Below are 20,654 nucleotides of genomic sequence, written 5' to 3' on the forward strand. Positions count from 1 at the left end.
TTACAATTTCTAGAGTATACATATTGAAATTCTTTTGTTAAATTTACTCCTAAGTATTCTATTGTGTTTGTACCTGATGCTATTGTCAATGGAATCGTTTTCTTAATTTCTTTTTCAGGTTGTTCATTGCAACTGTATACAAATACCATTGATTTTGGCGTATCTTGGATCCTGTGACCTTGCTAAATTCCTTTACTAGTCCTTATCATGTTTTAGTGGATTCTTTAGGATTTTTATGTACAAGATCTGTCTTCCGCAAATGGTTTTATTTCTTTCCAATATGGTGTCTTTTATTTCATTTTCTATTCCTGTTATTCTTGACTTTTCTTACCTCTATGATTTTGCATTGGGCTTACCACTACCAAATGTACTGGATGTTTATCTATTGATAACTGCCCTTACTGGTATATAAGCTCCTAGAAAGCAGGTGACTTCTCTTTTCTGTGCACTGCCTTCCCAGGTTTTCTAGAACAGAGCCTGGCCCATAGTACGTGCTCAATAAATATTTACATTCTCCATTAGGTTTCAGGGGAACCCTCCAAGGGGACATCCTCCTGATCTCAGTCTGCTCTCAAGACGTGGGAAGCAGTTCAGAGCATACAGGGCTTATGTAGCAGGATGCATACCTTTTCGAGAATCAGTACAAGGCATTGCAAAAACACACCAACCACAAAATGCTGACTATTCACAGCCAATCAATTTGCATCTCAGGCTCCAAGATGGGGGTCTACAAGATTCTTTACTGCTTCCCTGACCTTAGTAACTGTGTCTATTACCATTACCTGACAACCTAAGGTAGAGGGACCTCTTGTGGCCACAAAGCAGTGGCAGGTGCTAAGGAATCTTTTGAATATTATTCCGTGGTAAGAGTCTCGAGTATGAAGACTCATTCAAGAGTTGCTACAGCCACTCCACTGGACAGATGCCACCTGCACAAAGACCTGTCCACATGCCCTCATCATATCTCCTGCCAACAACCCCTCTCTGGCCAGCATTTCTGCTGCATCACTCAAACCATCTTTTATTAGGATTAACAAAAGTTCACTAATCAGAGCCATGAAGAGTGACAGGAGAAGGTTTCTGTAAAACTGAGAAAAGGAAGAGCAAGTCTAGAGCAAAGAGTGAGTGGTTTGTGCTCCACGACAAGGTCTCCAGAACCCAGGCAGGAAACCAGCGGCGACCCAGGGAAACGGGCTGTTGATGACAGTGCATCTCTCCTCTCCTACTGCCCCCAAGTCAGAGCCACGGAGGGAGAATGTGTTACGGGGATTCTTTTGACTCCACTTCATTTATGAAAAGAAAACAAGCCCATTTCAGGTAACCTGGCAAAGTCAAGATTATGAGGCAAAGTACAGGAGACATTTGCAGACATTTAAAGCATGTAAAGAATTGTTCTCTTGAGAGGTCGTCCCTGGGCTCTGGCTTTATTTGACCCAGGGTAAGTTCAGGAAAGGCAAGTGCAATTTCCATGACACATGTCAGGGGAAATAAGCGCAATCCAAAGTATTCTTAAGGAGATGGAGGAGAGCAAGAATTGGTTGGCTGCACATGGGTAGTTTTTGTATGTTGACAAGTTTTGTCAATTTTCCCCATACTTTGGCAATTGAATGATAGAATAAAATGTTGGGATTTTTAAATTTACTACTCCTTTATTTGTTAAAAAAATTTTATTGAAGTATAATCAGTTTACAATGTTCTGTCTGTCAATTTCACAGCACAGTGTTTCAGTCATACATACACACATATATATATTCCTTTTCATATTCTTTTTCATTATAGGTTACTACAAGATACTGAATATAGTTCCCTGTGCTATACTAAAGAAACTCGTAATCTATTTTATATATAGTAATTAGTATTTGGAAATCTTAAACTCCCAATTTATCCTTTCCCACCCTCTTTCCCTCCTCGTAACCATAAGTTTGTTTTCCATGTCTGTGAGTCTGTTCCTGTTTTGTAAATAAGTTCATTTGTGTTTTTTTGGTTTCCACATATAAGTGATATCACATGGTATTTCTCTTTCTGGCTTGCTTCATTTGGAATGACAATCTCCAGGTCCATCCATGTTGCTACAAATGGCATTATTTTATTCTTTTTTATGGCTGAGTAGTATTCCATTGTATAAATATACCACAACTTCTTACCACAATACAGTCATCTTTCAATGGACATTTAGGATGTTTCCATGTGTTGACTGTTGTAAATAGTGCTGCTATGAACATTGGGGTGCATGTGTCTTTTTTGAATTAAAGTTCCTCCAGATATATGCCCAGGAGTAGGATTGCTGGGTCATATGGTTAAGTCCATTTTTAGTTTTTTGAGGAAATCTCCATATTGTTTCCATAATGGGTGCACCAAACTGCATTCCCATCAGCAGTGTAGGAGGGTTACTTTTCTCCACATCCTCTCCAGCATTTATCCTTTGTGGACTTTTGAATGATGGCCATTCTGATTGGTGTGAGGTGATACCTCATTGTAGTTTTGATTTACATTTCTCTGATAATTAGAAATATTGCGCATTTTTTCATGTGCCTATCGGCCATTTCTATGTCTTCACTGGAGAATTGCTTGTTTAGGTCTTCTGCCCATTTTTGGATTGGGTTGTTTGTTGTTTTGTTATTAAGTTGTATGAGCTGTTTGTATATTCTGGAAATTAAGCCCTTGTAAGTCACATCATGTGCAAATATTTCCTCCCAACCCGTAGGTTGTCTTTTCATTTTGTTTATGGTTTCCTTGGCTGTGCAAAAGCTTATGAATTTAACTGGGTCCCATTTGTTTCTTTTTGCTTCTATAGATTTTTAAATCTTAAATTTGAAAATATCTTGTAAGCTATCATGTTTAAACTGTCTGGCTCAAAGTTCATAGTTAAGAGAAGGACCTAGAATACTAACTAATGCATGGAGTGCTTGACCTGCCCCAGGTACCGTGCATTTAGTTCTCCAGTAACCCCCAGGGGCAGCTATGATTATGAACCTGTTTTCCAGATGAACACACTGAGGCGAGTGATGTTATGAGCAAGTTGCCCGAGGCTTTACAGTCTATCTGGCAGGGCCTCAATTTGGACTTAATCGTCTAATTTCAGAGTTCAGACACGGCTGCAGTGTATCTTCTATGCCATTATAGTTTATGATAAGTATTCTACTGGATCTAAAAACCCTTAGTACACAACCTGCCGTGTTTTCGGCTAGGAAAGTGTCAACCAGACAAAGATGCCAGTTTGTGGGCTACTGAGAATCCACCCACAAGATACTTGCGTAGATAAGCCAAACACAAATATGTGTATATATATATAACAAATATGTTCACGATAGGATTTCTTTCTTTTTGGTAATAGCCAAACTCTCCAGAGTACTTAAATATCCATTAATAAAGAATTAATATTCAATAGCTTATAATAGCCTATAATGAAAAAGAGTCTAAAAAATAATATATGTATAACTGAATCACTATGCTGTACACCAGAAACTAACACAACGTTGTAAATCAGCTATATTCTGCTTAAAAAAAGAATTAGTTAAGTAAATTATCCATAAGAATGGAATATTTGGCAACCATAAAAAGAACAAGCAAGACTGATCCACGCTGATGTGGCAACTTTAAAAGATGTGAAAAAATGTGTTTGTATTAATAACAAAGAATGTGCATCTAATTTTCTGTAAGGACATAGAAAAATATAACTGTGGTTAACACTGGGGTTAAGATAAAAGAGAAAACAACATGAATATACTTAACACTATTGAACACTATTGAACTAACTACACTTAAAAGTGGTTGAGATGATAAATTTTATGTTATGTGTATTTTACCACACTGAAAATTTAAAAATTAACGGGGGAAGATGTAGCTCAGTGGTAGAGCACATGTTTAGCACGTGTGAGGTCCTGAGTTCAATCCCTAGTACCTCCATTAAAAAGAAAGAAATAAAAATCTGAAAATTAGATAACCGAAAACAGACATTTACTTCACTTTTCATATCATTCCACTCTTTGATATCTGTACGTATTAATTTTATTTTCATAATTAGTCCAGTAAAAATTAAAGGAAATACATAAAGGAAAGTTGTGAGTAGTCAGAGGGACAAAAAAAATCACTTAACATCTGCACCCAGATGTATTTTTATTAATGTCTCATCATCCGAAGAGCTCTGAGAGCCAAGAGAACTTAAATTTATGTGCGATTTCAAGCGACGATATGGTCATCGTCAAAGTTCTGAAATAAACAGCCCCACTCCCTGAGAACTTCACGTCCCATCAAGAGCAGAGGGTCTCACTGAACATGGTCGGTGTAAAACAACGTCAGACACCACACCCACCTGACACACTTTCCTGGAATTTATTTCAGATTGTCTTGTTTGGAAGGACAGGTAGTTCTCCTCTGTAATTTCAGACTGTCCCTCCGAGAACACATTAGCCCGTGTCCTCCCTTTTCTTTAGTAGGCAGTTTTCTTCATAACCTTATATGGCTTTGGTTTTGTCTCTGCCCATGCCTTCAAAACATGAACCAGAATATAAAAATGCACGGGAAGCGTGCAGAACGTTGTCAATTACATGTGTCAAGGTGAAAGATAAAACATTAACTGCTAGCGTTTAAAGATTGGAATCATTTACAGGAAGTCGCGATTTCCAGCTTCTCTTGAACGATTGGAAGAGACAGCCTTGCCCTGCCGGGTCCCGCAGGCAGCCACGGGCTGGAGGTGAGAGACATCAGGAAACAGTCTCTCACAGAGGACATCACCCTCTGTGTTAGTTTTACTTTGATCAACCCTATCTTTAAATGAAAATATTGACTGAGCCTCAATCTGTAAGACTTCATCCCTGCCTCATAGACTTAAAGATCCTGTGAATGAAGGAGTCTCAACTTCTGGAGAAGACTTTGGAAATCATCTGGTTTCCAGTCCCTGCAAGAGTCAGAAGATGCGTAAACAGAGACATTGGCCAGTCTTTTGGGGGGGGAGGGTGGAATGGGGAAAACTGTGCACCCCATCTAAAGAGTGTGCTGTCTCAACTCCAGCCTGTGGTTGCCCACGGGACCCAGCAGGGCAAGGATGTCTCTTATAACTGTTCAAGGGAAGCTGGAAATCTAGCCTTTATGTAAATGATCCCAATCTTTAAACATTGGCAATTAATTCAAAACAATTTGAAAGTGAGGGCCAAACAAAACATGTCTCTTGGCTGAACTGACTGGTGACCTCAGATGGAATCCAGCTCTCTTCATTTTACGGAAGAGGCCCAGAGGGAAGGCAAGTCGCTAGGGCTGATTTGGGGAAGCAGCCGGGACCAGATACAGTGTTCCTCCCAATCCTATCCTCTTTCCTCAACTTTTCAGTTCTGCTCACAGCAGCAGACTAATTTTAGACAAGCATGTGACAAGTCCCCAGTCCAGCGCACATGTCAGGAAGCCTTCAGCCCGATGGGCTGGACCTTAACCACAGACAGAAGACCCAACTGACAAACTGCACCCTCTCCCCACTTAATTCCAGCTTGAGTCTAGCTCTCAATCTTTTGGGGTGGATATGGGGAAGAAAAGGAGAGGTGGAAATCTTATCCTAAGACAGTCTGTGGGCGGAATGGGAAAGTCTGCCTTTTCCGGTAGCAATGTTTTAAAATTACTAATTGTAAATGTGGCATTGCTTGGGAAGATCTTTTACTCAGCTTCCCAGAAAGCAGACACAGGGTCTCCATCCCTTGCACCGTGGCCACTTCACAGTATCAGGCTTTGCCAAGAGCTCATGTTTCCCGTGTCACAGGAGGAAATGAACCTGTTGGCGACAAACCTGGACTCTGGAGCCAGATGGCCCAGGTTCAAATCTCCATCCTGGAAATTACCAGCCATATGATCATGGACAAAGCAGGGGATGTCTCTGTGCCTCTATCCCCTCATCTGTAAAATGGGGACAAAATCTGCACTTCACTCATAAAACAGATGCAAGGATTCAACGTGTCCATATGCACACAGCACACGGCAGGCACCAGGTATGTCAGCTGCACTGTGGAAGCACCTAGGGAGCTTTCCAAAAATACTGATGCTTAGGTTTCACCCCAGGGATTCTGTTTGAAGGTCTGAGGTGTGCCTGGGCATCAGAGCTTGTCAAATCACCCCAGGTGATTCCAAAGTGCAGCTAAGACGGAGCACCTTCAATATAAGTGCTTATTAAGTAAAGGATGGTCTGCTCGGTGGTCACTTTATTTATTTATTTATTTATTTATTTATTTATTTACTTACTTATTTATTTATTTACTTATTTATTTATTTATTTATTTTTGGCTTAAAATAATAGAAATTTATTGTCTTACAGTTCTGGAGGCTAGAAGTCCAAGATCAAGTGTCAGCAGACCATGCTCCCTCTGAAACCTACAGAGAAGAACCCTTCCCTGCCTAATCCTAGTGACGGTGGTGGTAATTAGGTTAATTTACTTATTTGTCTGTTTAATGGAGGTACTGGGGATTGAACCCAGGACCTCACGCACGCTAAGCACGTGCTCTACCACTGACCTATAATCTCCCCTCCCCATGATTGATTTTTAAAGCCACTAAAGTCCTCTCCTTCACTTAAGCACATGCTTTGTAATCTCTTTACGAAGCTCCCCAAGCAGTCATCTTTCAGTAGCATTCAGCGTGGAGGGCCACAAGGTCCTGGGCAGATCTCAGCAAAGAAGGTGAAATGCCTCTGGGAGCCCACCCATCTTCTCTGTGCTCCTTTCCCACCTCTGCCCCTGGCTTAAGGGCATTCAGGCAGTCCCTGGAGGTCCCGATCCTGCTGGGTGGTGGAAGATATACTGGTAAGAAGTCTTATGAGGGGAATAGGCACACATGCTTAAAAGAGGCATCTGTAAATCCAAGTCGTCTTCAGTGAGTGGAACAAGCCTGGGGAGGCATGAAGGGGGTGGAGGTGTATACAGGAGAGCTGGGAGCATGTCTTCTCCCATATCCCCAGACCTCACCAATTCCAATGACTCCGGCCAGTAGTGGGGCAGGGGCCTCTCACATGACTCTCCGGCATCAAAAGGTGGCACCTCTGAAATCCATCCTATCTGAGATGCTGACAGATTGTCTCGGAAGTATTGCTGATAAGGGGGAGGGTATAGCTCAGTGGCAGAGCACGTGCTTAGCATGCACGATGAGGTCCTGGGGTCAATCCCCTGTACCTCCGTCAATAAATAAATAAACCTAATTACCTCCCTCCACCAAAAAACAGACAAAAATAAAATAAAGGAGATAGAAGTATTGCTGATAGAGTGAACTATCATTAATTGAGTGAGTTACACCCTAAAAATGCAATGTGCTCTCAAATTAAATGGAATCATTGACTTCACTCCATCACTGTTACTTGCCCCAGTGTCTTTGGTGCTGCTGGTGATCAGAAACTCTAATGCCACTGGGTTGGGGTGGTGGGAGGCAGGGAATGTCTGCCCAGAAAGGGGAAATTTAGGAGGGAAGCTGTTAAACCAACTGAAACCTTGATGAGGGGGTGGCAGCATCTGTGGTTTGAAGCACAGATTAACCAAGTTCCTTTGCAAGGGTGTCTGGTGTTTTTTATAAGCCTCCAGGTTTTCCCTGGGCTCGGTATCTTATTAGTAAGCACTCTGTCGCACACATTTGTTCTCACGATAGAAAGTCGAATCTGAAGACTTCCGTGGTGATTCCAGAATCTGCCACTAGAAAAATGAGGAAGTCAGTGGACTAAGGGGAGATGCATTCTTTAGACGTCTCTAAATGAAGCGTCGTGAATGTCTCTGTACTCCAGCCACTGGACTGTGGGGCTTGGCCTGGAGAGGCCTAGGCCACCAGCCACTACAATCCCGTTATTCTGTCCTGGTTTGTCAAGATTTCTGGGATCTCCAGAAAGATAACAACAATTATAATAGCTCATACTTGCCTGGTGCTGACTATCCTAACCCTAAGCCCTCTCCATAAACGAACAGATCCAGTCCTGACAACAACAACAAAGAGGTAGGTACCTATTTGTCCAATGAGGAAACCGAGACACAGAAAGGTTAAGTGACATACCCCAAGTCACACAGCTAAGATGGGCAGAGCTTGGATTAGGATCCAGCCAGTCCAATGCCAGCTACACTGCCTTCCCAGAGAGTGTGTAGCCTTGCCCAGCAAGGCCTTTATTAGATTATGTGGTCAGGGACATGGTTTCAAAGACCCCCTTCCTCTTTCTAAGCCCCTCACAAGGATGATTCCCCAACCACCTCCCTCAGCTCCTCCATAAGTGACACTGTCTAAGTTGTTTCCCAGGAGATCTCTCATCTACCCACATCCCCCTTCCTCCTTCTATGCTCCGGTCCTCCTCTCCTGTCTCAGAGAACTAGAGATTCCCCCCTCTCAAGCCAAACACTCTCTGGCTGTGCTTTAAATCACGTCCTCCATCGTTTCTTTTCAGAACAGCCACATTCCTCAGCTGTTTCTCCCCTTCCTCCCCTAATGCCCACAGAAGTACAAGCATCTCAAGAAGTGTAGAGCACAGGCTCAGAGCTAGCTTGTCTGGGTTTGAATCTCAGACTTGGACTTTCTCTCTGTGTGACCTTGGGTGAGTGACTCAACCTCTCTGTGCCATTTGTAACTTGAGGATAAAAAGAGAACCATCTAATGGGATTGCTATGAAAACGTTTTTCTTTTCTTTTCTAAATTTCTTGTTTGGGGGAGAGGATAATTAGGTTTATTAACTCATTCACTTATTTATTTATTATTTATTTTAATGGAGGTGCTGGGGATTGAACCCAGGACCTTGTTCATGCTAAGCACCCGCTCTACCACTGAGCTATACCCTCCCCTGGGTTGCTATGAAAATTAAAATGAGTTCATCCAAGCAAGTGCTTAGGGCAGTGCCAGGCACATAGTTAGTGCTCTAAATGTCAATATATTATTTTTCTCTCACCTACTGGAGATACATTTTTGGCCCCTTTGCTCTGTGCACTTACTTTCCCACCTTCTTCTTTGATCCCAGTGACAGGTCACTCTCTAGCTCAATATCCTTCAATGACACCCCACTGTCGGCCCAATAAGCTGAGATATGCTGGCTGTATCCAGAATGTTTCCTCCCTCCTTCCCTGCGAGACCAGTGCCTATCCCTCCTCCTCCAGGCTCACGTTCCATGATGCCTCCTACAAGAAGCCTTCCGAGACCGCCTCCTCAGAAGCCTCTGCTTCCTTCCAGGGACCCTTGTCCCTGCCTCCCTCCAGCACATCTCCAGCACAGCCATCCAGTATGTGCTTGCCTTCTCTCACCTCATGTCCACTCTGTGTCTTCTTCTCTCCCTACAATTTCCTCTACAGCATGTTCTCTCAGTGCTAAACACTGAAGTGCATGTGAGACAGGAGGGAAGGGGGCAGGGCACAACCATTAAAAGGGTGACACAGCCATTAGTACCAAGGTGGTGGGAGCTCCAACTCCCAGAAGATCTTGAGGCCCAGGATGGTAGGAGATTTGACTTCTGGTAGACCTTGAGCTTCATTATAGGCTGACTGTAATATATTACCATGGTAAACGGCACTCCCAAGGGCACCATGACAGTTTCAAGGCTGACCATAAAAGGTCAAAAAGTGGGTGATGGCTCAGTTCCTGGGACTCCCAGCCCTTTCCCCAAAGTAGTTGGAATAATCCTCCCACACATTAGTATATGAAGTACCGAGCCCATAAAATCTAACAACGGAGCGCCTCGTGGCCTATCTCATTTTTCCTAGCTGACCCCGTGCTCTGAGTCTGCCGCTCTCCCTTCTGAGTAAGTTGGCCCGCACTCTGCTTATGGAGTGTGCATCTCCTAGGTCTTTCTCTCACCTTCTGAGACAGCCTGCACTCATTTATGGAGTATGCACCTCTCTGAATAAGTCTGCTTTTACTGTACCATGACTCATTCTTGAATTCTTTCCTGCGCGAAGCCCAGGACCCTCACTTGGCAGGGTGCCTCCCAGGGACTCTCCTGGGACCTAGGACGTGGCCATCCTCTCGCCCCACGTTTTTTCCTGTATCACATGCACTTCTCAGTCAATCCCTATGAAAATGGTCAGAGTCATTATCTGCAATTTGACAGAGCCTGGGGAGCTTCATAGCTTACTCAAAGTCCCACAGCCAGTAAGGGACAGAGCCCAGACCTGAAACCAGGCCACGGAGCTCATTATCTAAGCCTCCATGCTCCACGGCTGCTTGACTGACTATGTCCCTCCCCAGCCCTAACCCAAAACCCTGTGCTGCTCAGCATGTCAGCAGGTGCTGAGGAATGGCAACAATAACACAACAGCTCGTCCGAGTGCTAACCGAGTGCCCGGCCTTTTCTATGCACTTTACATGGATCAACCAATGCAATCCTCATAACAACCATTTGAAGTTACAAATTTGTATTTCCATTTTACAGGCAAGAAAATTGAGGCACAGAGCTTTAAATGCCCTGTCCAGTGGCAGAGCTGGGATGCCAACCCTGGGGCCTCACGGTCCATCACTTAATGCACATGCTTGCCTCCTAGCATGTCTATTTTGAATGAATGAATTTCAGGGAGGAAGAAAATCAAGAAAAAAAAGATGTCATTTAAAAATGGAATTTAAGAAACTTGCACTTTGTGGATATCCCCTGAACCAGAGGACAGGAACTGAGCCGGGACATTTAGCCGCATGTCCTGTTCTGCGGACAGGCAGGTCAGCAGGTGAGGGCCTGGTGCCCACAGCCACAGAGCACCTGGGAGAGGGCAAGAAGCACCAGGCAGCAGCGTGGGTACAGCTCAGTGGTAAAGCACGTGCTTAGCATGTGTGAGGTCCTGGGTTCAATTTCCAGTCCCTGCATTAAATGAATAAATAAATAAATAAACCTATTTACCTCCCCTCTTCCCCCAAAAAAGAAAGAAAGGGGCCAAGCCAAAAAAAAAAAAAAGAATAAGAGGCACCAGGTAGCACCCCTCCCTCATCCTTAGCTCCCTGCTTCCTCCACCCTCAAAGCCACAAGACGCTCACTTGGGTGGCCCTGGGCTCTTGGCTGATCCGATTTGACCTCCTCCAGGGGAAATTAAGAAGGCCTGCTGGCTTCCAGGCCTGCCACCCAGCTCTGGCTCTGCACCGGGAACACCAGCACTGAGTGCCGTGGTGAATCTGTGAGCTGGGGTGCCCGCCTAGGCAAACCCTATGCAACCTGCCTAAGGTAGGTGGCGTCAAGGAGGCCAGCTGGCAGAGGCTAGCTAAGCACCTCTCTGGGGCTCCATTCAGGAATGGACCAAATGTGCAAATGGACTAAACAGAGGCCTCGTTTCCTCTCCTTGTGATTATTCTGGACTCAGCTTGGACAAATACAGTTCTCGTTATCTCATTGTTATGCCTGAAACCTGCTTGGTTTGCTGATTCTGAAGCATCTGTTCTGTCCTTATCAGGACACCTAACCCCCTTCACTGTAACTGCCCTTCAGTGTTGATTTACCAGCAAATGGTAAGTAAGCTCCGTAAGGGCAAGAACCTTGCCTATTTCTCCAGGCTCCGTACCTCCAGGCTCACTTCCGTGCCCAGCAGGTATTCAAATATCTGTTGAATAGACACATGAGTAGGTAGGAGAGAGAGCTATCATAACAGAGCAGCTCGCGGATATCCAGCTATCCAGCCTTCCTCTCTGAAATTCCTGCTCCCCAGCGGTCAGGTGGGACTACATGACTTGTTCTGGCCAATGAGCTGTGAATGGAAATGGTGCATCATTTCTGGCTGGGGCACCAGTTGTTGGTACAAGACCCAGAGGGCTCCCTACTCCTCTGCCAGGCGACTGACAGTGTTCCAGGTGGTAGGCTTCTTCTCCACCTGGATCCCAGGTGTGACATGCAGTTTGAGTAAGAAATAAACCTTTGTTTGCAGCAACATGGGTGGACCTAGAGATGCTCATACTAAGTGAGGTAAGTCAGACAGGGAAAGACAAATATCATATGATATCACTTACATGTGGAATCTACCAAAAAAATGATACAAATGAACTTATTTACAAAACAGAAACAGACTCACAGACATAGAAAACAAACTTATGGTTACCAGGGAGGAAGAGGGTGAGAAGAGATGAATTGGGAGTTTGAGATTTGCGGATACTAACTGATATATATAAAATAGATAAACAACAAGGTCCTACTGTATAGCACAGGGAACCATATTCATAATAGCTTGTAATGAAAAAGAACATGAAAAAGAATAGATATATATATGTTAATTAGTAATTAACTGAATAACTATGCTGTTCACCAGAAACTAACACAATGTTGTAAATCGACTAAACTTCAATTAAAACGCGCACACACACACTCACACACAAACCTTTGTTGTTTGAAGCCATCAAGGCTTGGGGGTTATTTGGTATTTCAGCAAGGCCTAGTCTATCCTGACTACTTGATAGTCAGTCCATACGAGTTTGTCAGGGGCCTACAGAACTGAAGGTACCTGGTCAACCATCCGCTAGACTAGCTCAATAAAACTTCCTGCAATGCTAGAAATGTCCTAGATCTGCTCTGTCCAATACACTAGCCACTGGCCATATGTGGTTTTTAAGCACTCGAAATGAGGTTAGTGTGAGTGAGACTCTTAATTTTTAATGTTCACGTGTTTAATTGTGGCTATGGTATTGGATAGCATGGTTCTAGAATGTGCCGCAGCAGCAGATGCTGTAAAGGCAGCCCGCTGAAGCCCCTCTGACACCCGTGCCACTGTGGTGGACAGCTCCATGCCCACAGGCTGAGTCCCCCATCAAGGGCACTCTACTGTCCTTCTGGTCTACCTCCTGGGAGGCTGTAAAGTCCACTGCAACTGTGCACAAAAGCACAGAGCCATGAGGATGGAGTGGTGACGCTGCCTGAGGCAACCTTCAGCCGTGGAGGACAGAAGGCAGGGGCAGTTCTCCCGCCTCCCTGTGCTCCGTGGGAAAAGTCTGAGACATGGTGGACATGGGTTTGACTGGTTTCTTCGAGACCCGCCAGAGAGCGCGCTACGGACATGAAATCGCTCATTCACACACCTTGTACTGGCCTTTCTCCCCTCCCCTCCTCCTGTAGCTCTGCTGCCTGGGGTCACCCCCACGGAGGCTGCCTGTACCCCACCCCTGGCGGCAGGGTGTTTTAGAAGGTATACAAACTAAGAGGAGTGGTTCTAATTTCCTGGGAACTCCAGGATGAAAGCTGCTAATTCTTTCCTTCTTGAGATGCTTTTAAACTCTAACTGTCTGATAATGGCACGCCTTTCCACATTTCTGAGCCTGCCTCTGGGACAGGTGAGGGTGATGGGGGCTGGCCACCAAAGGCAGGCCACAAGTACTCACAGACAGCACCCCTGGCTTTGGGCTTTAAGATGCAAAAAAAAGATGAAGCACCCTTATTAAAGGCCTTCTGAAACATGACCTTAGTTTTTATCAGCTTCGAGGAAAAGAGACAATTCAATCCCAATGGAATATTTAGAGACCGAGCTAAACATTTCAAAGCTCCCAATTGCATTTTCCCTCAGCCTGCGAGTTAAATTATCTATCCTAATGGCAATGCCTTCATTCAGGCTGCTGGCTCCCAGGGCCCCGCGGGAGGGGGGCTGTCTCTAATTTGCCAGGTAAAAGTGCCGTCTCTCCCCACTTGGTAGCGTGGATTCTGGTGGAGAACAATCTGTGGTGAGGAGGAAGGCCTGCAGAAGGGGCTGATTCTGTGGAAGAGCCCTGGCCAGGAAAAGCTTCAATGAATGCAATTATCACCCAATTCACAGGCGCTATTTAAGGGCCCAGGACTTCCCCGAGGCTGTCACTGGTATATCCAAGTGTACGTGCTTGTGAAAGGACACTCCGTTTTCGAGGGCCCACCACGGCCAGACTCCGGACTCGGTTTATATATAGAGTCTCTCTTAATCTGAGAGCTAGGGATTATCAGAGCCATGTTGTAGCTAAGGACTGAGGTCCAGAGACAATCAGGAAGTTGGATCTCAGATCCCAAATTTCCTGCGCTCTCTCGCTGTCTTTTATGTAATATTCAGGATATGTGGTACTCCCATCACTCTTTGGACAAAACGGGAAAAAGGAATGGCAGCAACCGGAGGGGCTTTTGTGAGTCAAGCAGAAAGGTTTAGGAAGAAGCACGTGGCAGGAGAAGGAGCACTGAATTAGGAAACAGATGCAGGTTCCAGCTCAGTATTCGCAAGACCTAGGTGAACGCCTCCTTCCCTCTGGGCCTCAGTTTCTTCTGTAAAATGAAATGGTCTGATGGGGGTCATCGCTACGGCTTCTACCTGCTCAGTATTTCCACTGGTCTGGCCACGCAGCCCTTGAGATGGCCAGCAAGAACCTCCCCAGGAAAATCACCCCAAGTCAGATTTTGTGTGTTTCAGCTGCTTTTAGATGAATTGAGTTTGGGTCACTATAGTCACAGTCAGGCTAAGTCAGGTGAGAACTTTACGGCTTCACTGGGGAGATGGTTCCATGTGAATATCTGCCCTTTTTCCCCCTCTAACAAACTGCTAACTTCAGAATAGATTTAAAGAAAATTGGCAGGGGTAGTACGGAGTTCCTGTGCACCCCATGGCCCGATCCCTCTATTATTAGCGTCTTTTATTCATGTGGTCCATTTATCACAACTAATGAGCCAATAATGATTTGTTATGGTTAACTAAACGCCCTGCTTTATTTACATTTCCTTCATTTTCACCTGTGGCCTTTCTCTGCTCCAGGATCCCATCCAGGATACATTTCATTTAGTATTTATGTTTCCTTAGCCTCCTCTAGACTGTGACCGTTTCTCAAATTTTCTTGTTTCATGTGACCTTGACAGTTTTGTGGAGGACTGAAGGGTATTTTGTAGAATGTCCCTCAATTTGGGTTTGTCTGGTGTCGTGGTGAGGCCGTGGTTATCAGTTTGCATCATACTATCAACATGACTTATCACTGTTGTTTGTTTTTTTAATTGAAGTGTAGTCAGTTACAATGTGTCAATTTCTGTGCACAGCATCATGTTTCAGTCGCACATATAAATACATATATTCCTTTTCAAATTCTTTATCATTATAGGTTACTACAAGATATTGAATATAGTTCTCTGTGCTATACAGAAGAAATTCATTTTTTTATCTATTTTTATGTATGTTAGTTAATATTTGCAAATCTCGAACTCTCAATTTATCCCTTCCCACCCCTATTCCCTCCCGTAACCATAAGATTGTTTACTATGTCTGCGAGTCTGTTTCTGTTCTGTAGATGAGTTCATTAGTGTCTTCTTTTTTCTTTTGTTAGATGACTTATCACAGTTGATAGAAACCTAGATCCTATGGCTGCGGTGGTGTTCGCCGTGTTTCTCCATGAAAAGTTCATTTCCCTCCTTCCCTTACCGTATTCTTTGGAAGGAAATCACTAAGTGCAGCCCACATGGACACCACACCACTTACTCGGCTGGAGAGCAGGCATTTTTGCAAAGTACAGCCATGCAGGCAATTTCTGCTAGGGAACAGCTTCAACTCTAAACCTTACTGCCCCAAAACATAGTCCCTGCATCCAGTCTTTGAAAGGGGCATTCCCTCACAATGGGGGCAAACTGCTCTATCGAAGTAGCGTCTAGCATGCCTTGCACAAAAGATACTGCTCAGCAGAGGGACTGCTCCTACTGTTTACGCGAGACCTGCTTACTGCTCACCCTCACCTGGAAATCTAATGCAGCCAAGCATTACATACAAAGAGCTCTTAGAAATCAATAAAGAGAAAAGTACAATTTATCTTTTCAAATGAGCAGAGGAGATGAACAATAAATTCACATAAGAGACCCAGATGAACAATAAATATACATATATGCTTGTATGTCAAAGAGTGTGGAGTAGCCACGTCTGAGGTGGGGAGGGGATGGAGAAATTAGACAGTACTCTCCCTTTCCACTCTATGACTTCTGAACATTAAACAAAGAACATTTTGTATTCATTCTTGAAAAGCCATAAAATAACTTCTGAAGTAATGACACCCCAATATACAGGGTATGGCTTCTAATCCAACACTGGCTATAAAAGCTAAAAGTTGCTTTAAACGCTCTCTTTCACTTAACTTTCTTGCAGTGAAGGAGAGTCTGCAAGGCTTTGGGAACAGATGGCTGGTATTGTGAACCACGATGTGACTGTTTATTTGCATCTCTTAATTGGAAATTTCACATGCATGGTCACTCCACCTTACATGTTTATAATAAGAAATTATAGGTATTTTTCCTGCTAGGCTTACATGATTCATCAGTTAAGGTTATGATAGAGGAAGACCATTGTTCACTAGGCAGTTTTAGTACTACTTGCCATTAACTGGGGGGAAAAGTAGTCATGCAATTTCTAAGGAAGCTTTATCATTATTATTCTGTATCCTCTTGCTTCAGTTATATTATATAAGGATCTATGTAGACGTTCCTCTGGATGAAGAAGATGTTCAACGAAGACCATTCTGATGGCCCCAGGGAATCGAATCTGCAATCTCTACTTGTGAGAAAAATGAGGACTAACTCGATCCAAAATTTTATGCATTTCAGGAACATACATTCAGGAAGATAAATGTATGTTCCTGAAAAGATGACCCCTACATGAACACATGGATACTTTGGGCTGTTTAAATAAGAGAAAAGTAACGTGATAGTAAAATTCAACCTGTCGCTCCTGAGTAATAAGCATGCGATCCCGGTGTGTGCCATCGAAACACTGCAGGAGAAAGCGAGTTTGAGCTGCTGGCCAGACAAGGGCAATATGAGTTCTGTGTGATCCCCAGAGAAGGAGCCTCAGAAAAACCCAGAGGAGAGCAAGAGCAATCAATGCCCATGTATTTTAAGGTGTGATTTTTCTGGGCAGGAAAAAAATGCACACAGAAACACTACGCATTTGTTTGTCAGACAAAGGCGAGAGCCGTGGTCATAAGCCTTGACCTGTGAAGGATTGAATTAGCTTTGACGTTATTGTTCTGGGCCTCTGAATACCTTTGAGTCTGCCATTCACTGATGAGCTGAAGAAAATACATTCACACACATAATGAAACCTCTTCTGTCATCAAGCTGTTATTTAACTGTCAGGGCTGAGCAGCCAAAATAACTTGAGACGTTCCTGAGAGTGTGAGACCAGTACATCACGGAGGCTTAGGGGAGGCATAGGACTTGAGCCATCTTGGAGAGATCTAGACCTTTGAAGTGCTCCTTCAGGAAGTCCTGTAGGAAAATAGTCTGGGGGGTTTTCTTTTGTTTTGGGGACCTTGTGCCGACTCTATTTAGAGTGTGTAAATCTTTCAGATGCTATATTTGAACAAAAATTTTCTCCTATAACTTTCACTCCAAAAGAATTAAGATGAAAGTAAGGAGCCTTCAAATTATTTTACCAATTCCAAACCTTCAAGCAACTTCGCAGTATTTTTATTGGTGATCCACAGGGCAGCATTACCCAATTTGGTTACAATCTTTCCACTACAGTGGACTGCCAGGCTGAAAAACCACCAGGGCAGTGATGGGAATTATTTTTTTTTTTTGTGATCTGGCAGAGATAAAATACAAAATAATATTCTGTTAAGTGTCTACCTCAGACCTTCCACATCTCTGGAGTTCTGATTCATCATCAGAACCCAGCCTAAGACAGTCTCTTTAATTGCTGGGCAGTTTATTTTGGAGAACAACCTCCTCAGATGTACACTGCACAGAGCCAAATGTTCCAGTGATTCATTTTTCAATTTCTCGCACCAACTTCTGCCAGAAAATGCTCTTAATGTCCCACCAAGCTGGTGGGGTTTCTGTTGATCTATCTGATAATGTGGAAAATATTGTTGCTATTAGGAATCAAAAAGGACTGAAGGCGTTCTCCCTACAAAGGTCAAAGGTCTGCCGGCTCTCTCAAGTGTCTGATTTGCAGCCAACCTGGGAAGTCTGTGGTCCCTTCCTGCCACACAGTCAATAGACACCTGACCCGTTGCAGCTCATATCAGCCCTTGTCCAAACCACCACGGCCAATAACAACAAAATACACTGTCCAAGTTAGCCTTTTTTGTGTTTTGGTCAAAGACGTGAAGAATTGAAACTTACCAGAAGACAAAATACTTCAGTTAGATATTTCCCAAGCTTCAGTTATTTGCATATCACATTAGAAACCTTCCCCACATTAGAGAACCACTATTCTATTAGGTTAAACCATATAAAATGACCAACATTTGGGCATGATCTACAAAATCATAAATTTCATATGGTTCAATCTAATATTTTTTACTTAATGTTTTTCTAAACTTAAAACCCTAATTTCATCCAGCAATTGTGCTCCTTGGAATTTACCCAGAGGAGCTGAAAACCTCAGTCAACACAAAAACCTGCACACAGATATTTATCGCAGCTTTATTCATAATTGCCAACACGTGAAATCAACCAACTTGTCTTTCAGTAGGTGAAAGGATTAATAAACTGTGGTACATCAGACAATGGAATATTATTCAGTGCTGAAAAGAGATGAGCTAACAAGCCATGAAAGACATGGAAGAACTTTAAATGCAGATGATTAAGTGATAGACACTGACATAAAAAAGCTACATAGTATATGATTCCAACTACAAGATATTCTGGAAAATGAAAAACTATGAAGACAGTAAGATAATCAGTGATTGCCAGGGGTTAGGAGGAGGTGGGGAGGAAGAGAATAGTGCATGGAGGATTTATGGGTGATGAAAATACTCTGATACTATAAAGACAGATGCGTGTCATTATCCACTTGTCCAAATCCACAGGACGTGCACCAAGAGTGAACCTAGTATAAACCATTGTCTATGGGTGATGTGTCAATGTAGGTTCATCAGTTGTAACCAATAGACCACTGGAGGGAACACTGATTAACTGGGAGATTATAAATTAGCAAGGACAGGTGGGTATATGGAGAAATCTGCGTACCTTTTTCTCAGCTTTGCTGTGAACCTAAAATGCTCTTAAAAAAGACACAAAAACAAAACAAAAAAATTCTGTCTGTTTAAAAACAAAACAAAAGCTTAAATACTGCTATTCTGGGCTTCAAGCACAATGTGGTAGAAAGTATCCAAATAGCAGTACTTGCCTTCCCTGGAAGGCCTGGATCAATGCCTTCCCCGTCTGCGTGCCTTTCTCTCAAGAAGTGGGGTCCTGCTTGCCTCGGCAGCACCAGTACTCAAACTGGAGCCGTACAGAGAAGGTTAGCACGCCCCTTGTGTGAGGATGACATGCAAATGAGTGAAGCGGCCCATATTTTGAAATGCCATTTGTAGCAACAGAGATGGACCCGGGATTGTCATACTAAGAGAAGTCAGACAGAGAAAGACAAATATCATATGATAGCACTTATAGGTGGAATCCAAAAAAAGGGACACAACTGAACTTGCTTACAAAACAGAAACAGATTCACTGACATAGAAAACACACTTATGGTTACCGGGGGGAAGTGGGATGGAGGGATAAATTAGAAATTCAAGATGTGCAGATATACATTACCATGTATAAAATAAACAGCAAGGCCCCACTGTATAGCACACAGAAGCATCGATACCTTGTAATAGCCTATAATGACAAAGAATATGGAAAGGAATATATACATGTATACCTGAAACATTATGCTGCACACCAGAAATTCATACAACATTGCATACTGACTATACTTCAATTTAAAAAAAAAAGGAGGTCGAGTCCATTTCTCCTCCCCCTGAATTACACTGGCTTTGTGACCGTCTCGGACCAACATGGCAGGGTAGGGTAGTTCCAATTCTGAGCCTTGCTTCCAAGAGGCCTAGCAGCTTCTACCTCACTCTCTACAGAGAAGCCAGCAACTCTGTGAGAAATCCGACCACCCTGAGACCCCTGTGCTGTGAAGAAGCCCAGGGGTCAGTCACATGGCTGGGGGTCACGTCGGGGAGAACAGAAGAAGGCAGCAGACAGGTGGAAGCACGCCCCCAGAGGCACGACTCCGGCTGAACCATCCCCGTGGGCTCTCTGCAAACTGAGTCCTTTTAGCTGGGCCCTAGGCTAGGTGAGGTACCCAAGAGCACCTCTCTGCCACGATCTATCTGAATTCATGGCCCACAAAATCAATGAACATAGCAAGGGACTTGTTGCTGTAAGTCACTGCGTTTGGAGATGGATAACCAAAACGCTCTGCTTGAGGAGATTTGCCTGGTGGTTCAGACCACAGATCCTGGAGCCAGACGGCGATGTGGATACTTACCAGCTGGGAGGCCTTGGGTGTATGATGACCGTGCAAGACTGCCCCACTGGAGGCCCCCAGTGGGCCGTGACTTCCAGTATGCACGCCCTTGGGCAGTGCCTCCCACCCTGCCTCCGGGTGGGCCAGTGGGACGTTACCTAGTAGGAGCCACCAGGTAGAGGACTCTGGCTCTCTGACCGAAGAGGTAGCGGGTGTGGAGAAGGAGAGAGACACCCAAACAGCCCCACATGGCCCAGCCCTTCCAGCTCAGGCGCCCGACACGTGAGAGGAAGAGCAGAACTCGCTTGCCGAGCGCGGCCCACGCCACAAACCAAAAGAAGTAATAAATCAGTGCTGTCTAAAGCCACTCAGTTTAGGGATGGTATGTAACACAGCGATAAATAAATAGAAAGAGTACCCATGAAATAATAAATACGATAAAATCATATTTTACTTACCACACATTAAAATTTGTAAAAAGTCAATCAATGCACCACCTAAATTATCTTATGGACCATCAAATAATCCACTTACTTG

General features: G+C 43.9%; 1 non-coding gene across 1 annotated transcript; it reads left to right on the forward strand.

Annotated features, from left to right (window-relative positions):
- The first annotated feature begins 19,066 nt into the window (after positions 1–19,066).
- On the forward strand, positions 19,067–19,173 carry LOC116666880. The gene has a single exon (XR_004323684.1). It is a non-coding gene; the product is annotated as a U6 spliceosomal RNA (small nuclear RNA).
- The last annotated feature ends 1,481 nt before the right edge of the window (positions 19,174–20,654 follow it).

The sequence above is a fragment of the Camelus ferus genome, chromosome 1, assembly GCF_009834535.1.
Source record: "Camelus ferus isolate YT-003-E chromosome 1, BCGSAC_Cfer_1.0, whole genome shotgun sequence".
In the NCBI taxonomy this organism is placed as follows: Eukaryota; Metazoa; Chordata; class Mammalia; order Artiodactyla; family Camelidae; genus Camelus; species Camelus ferus.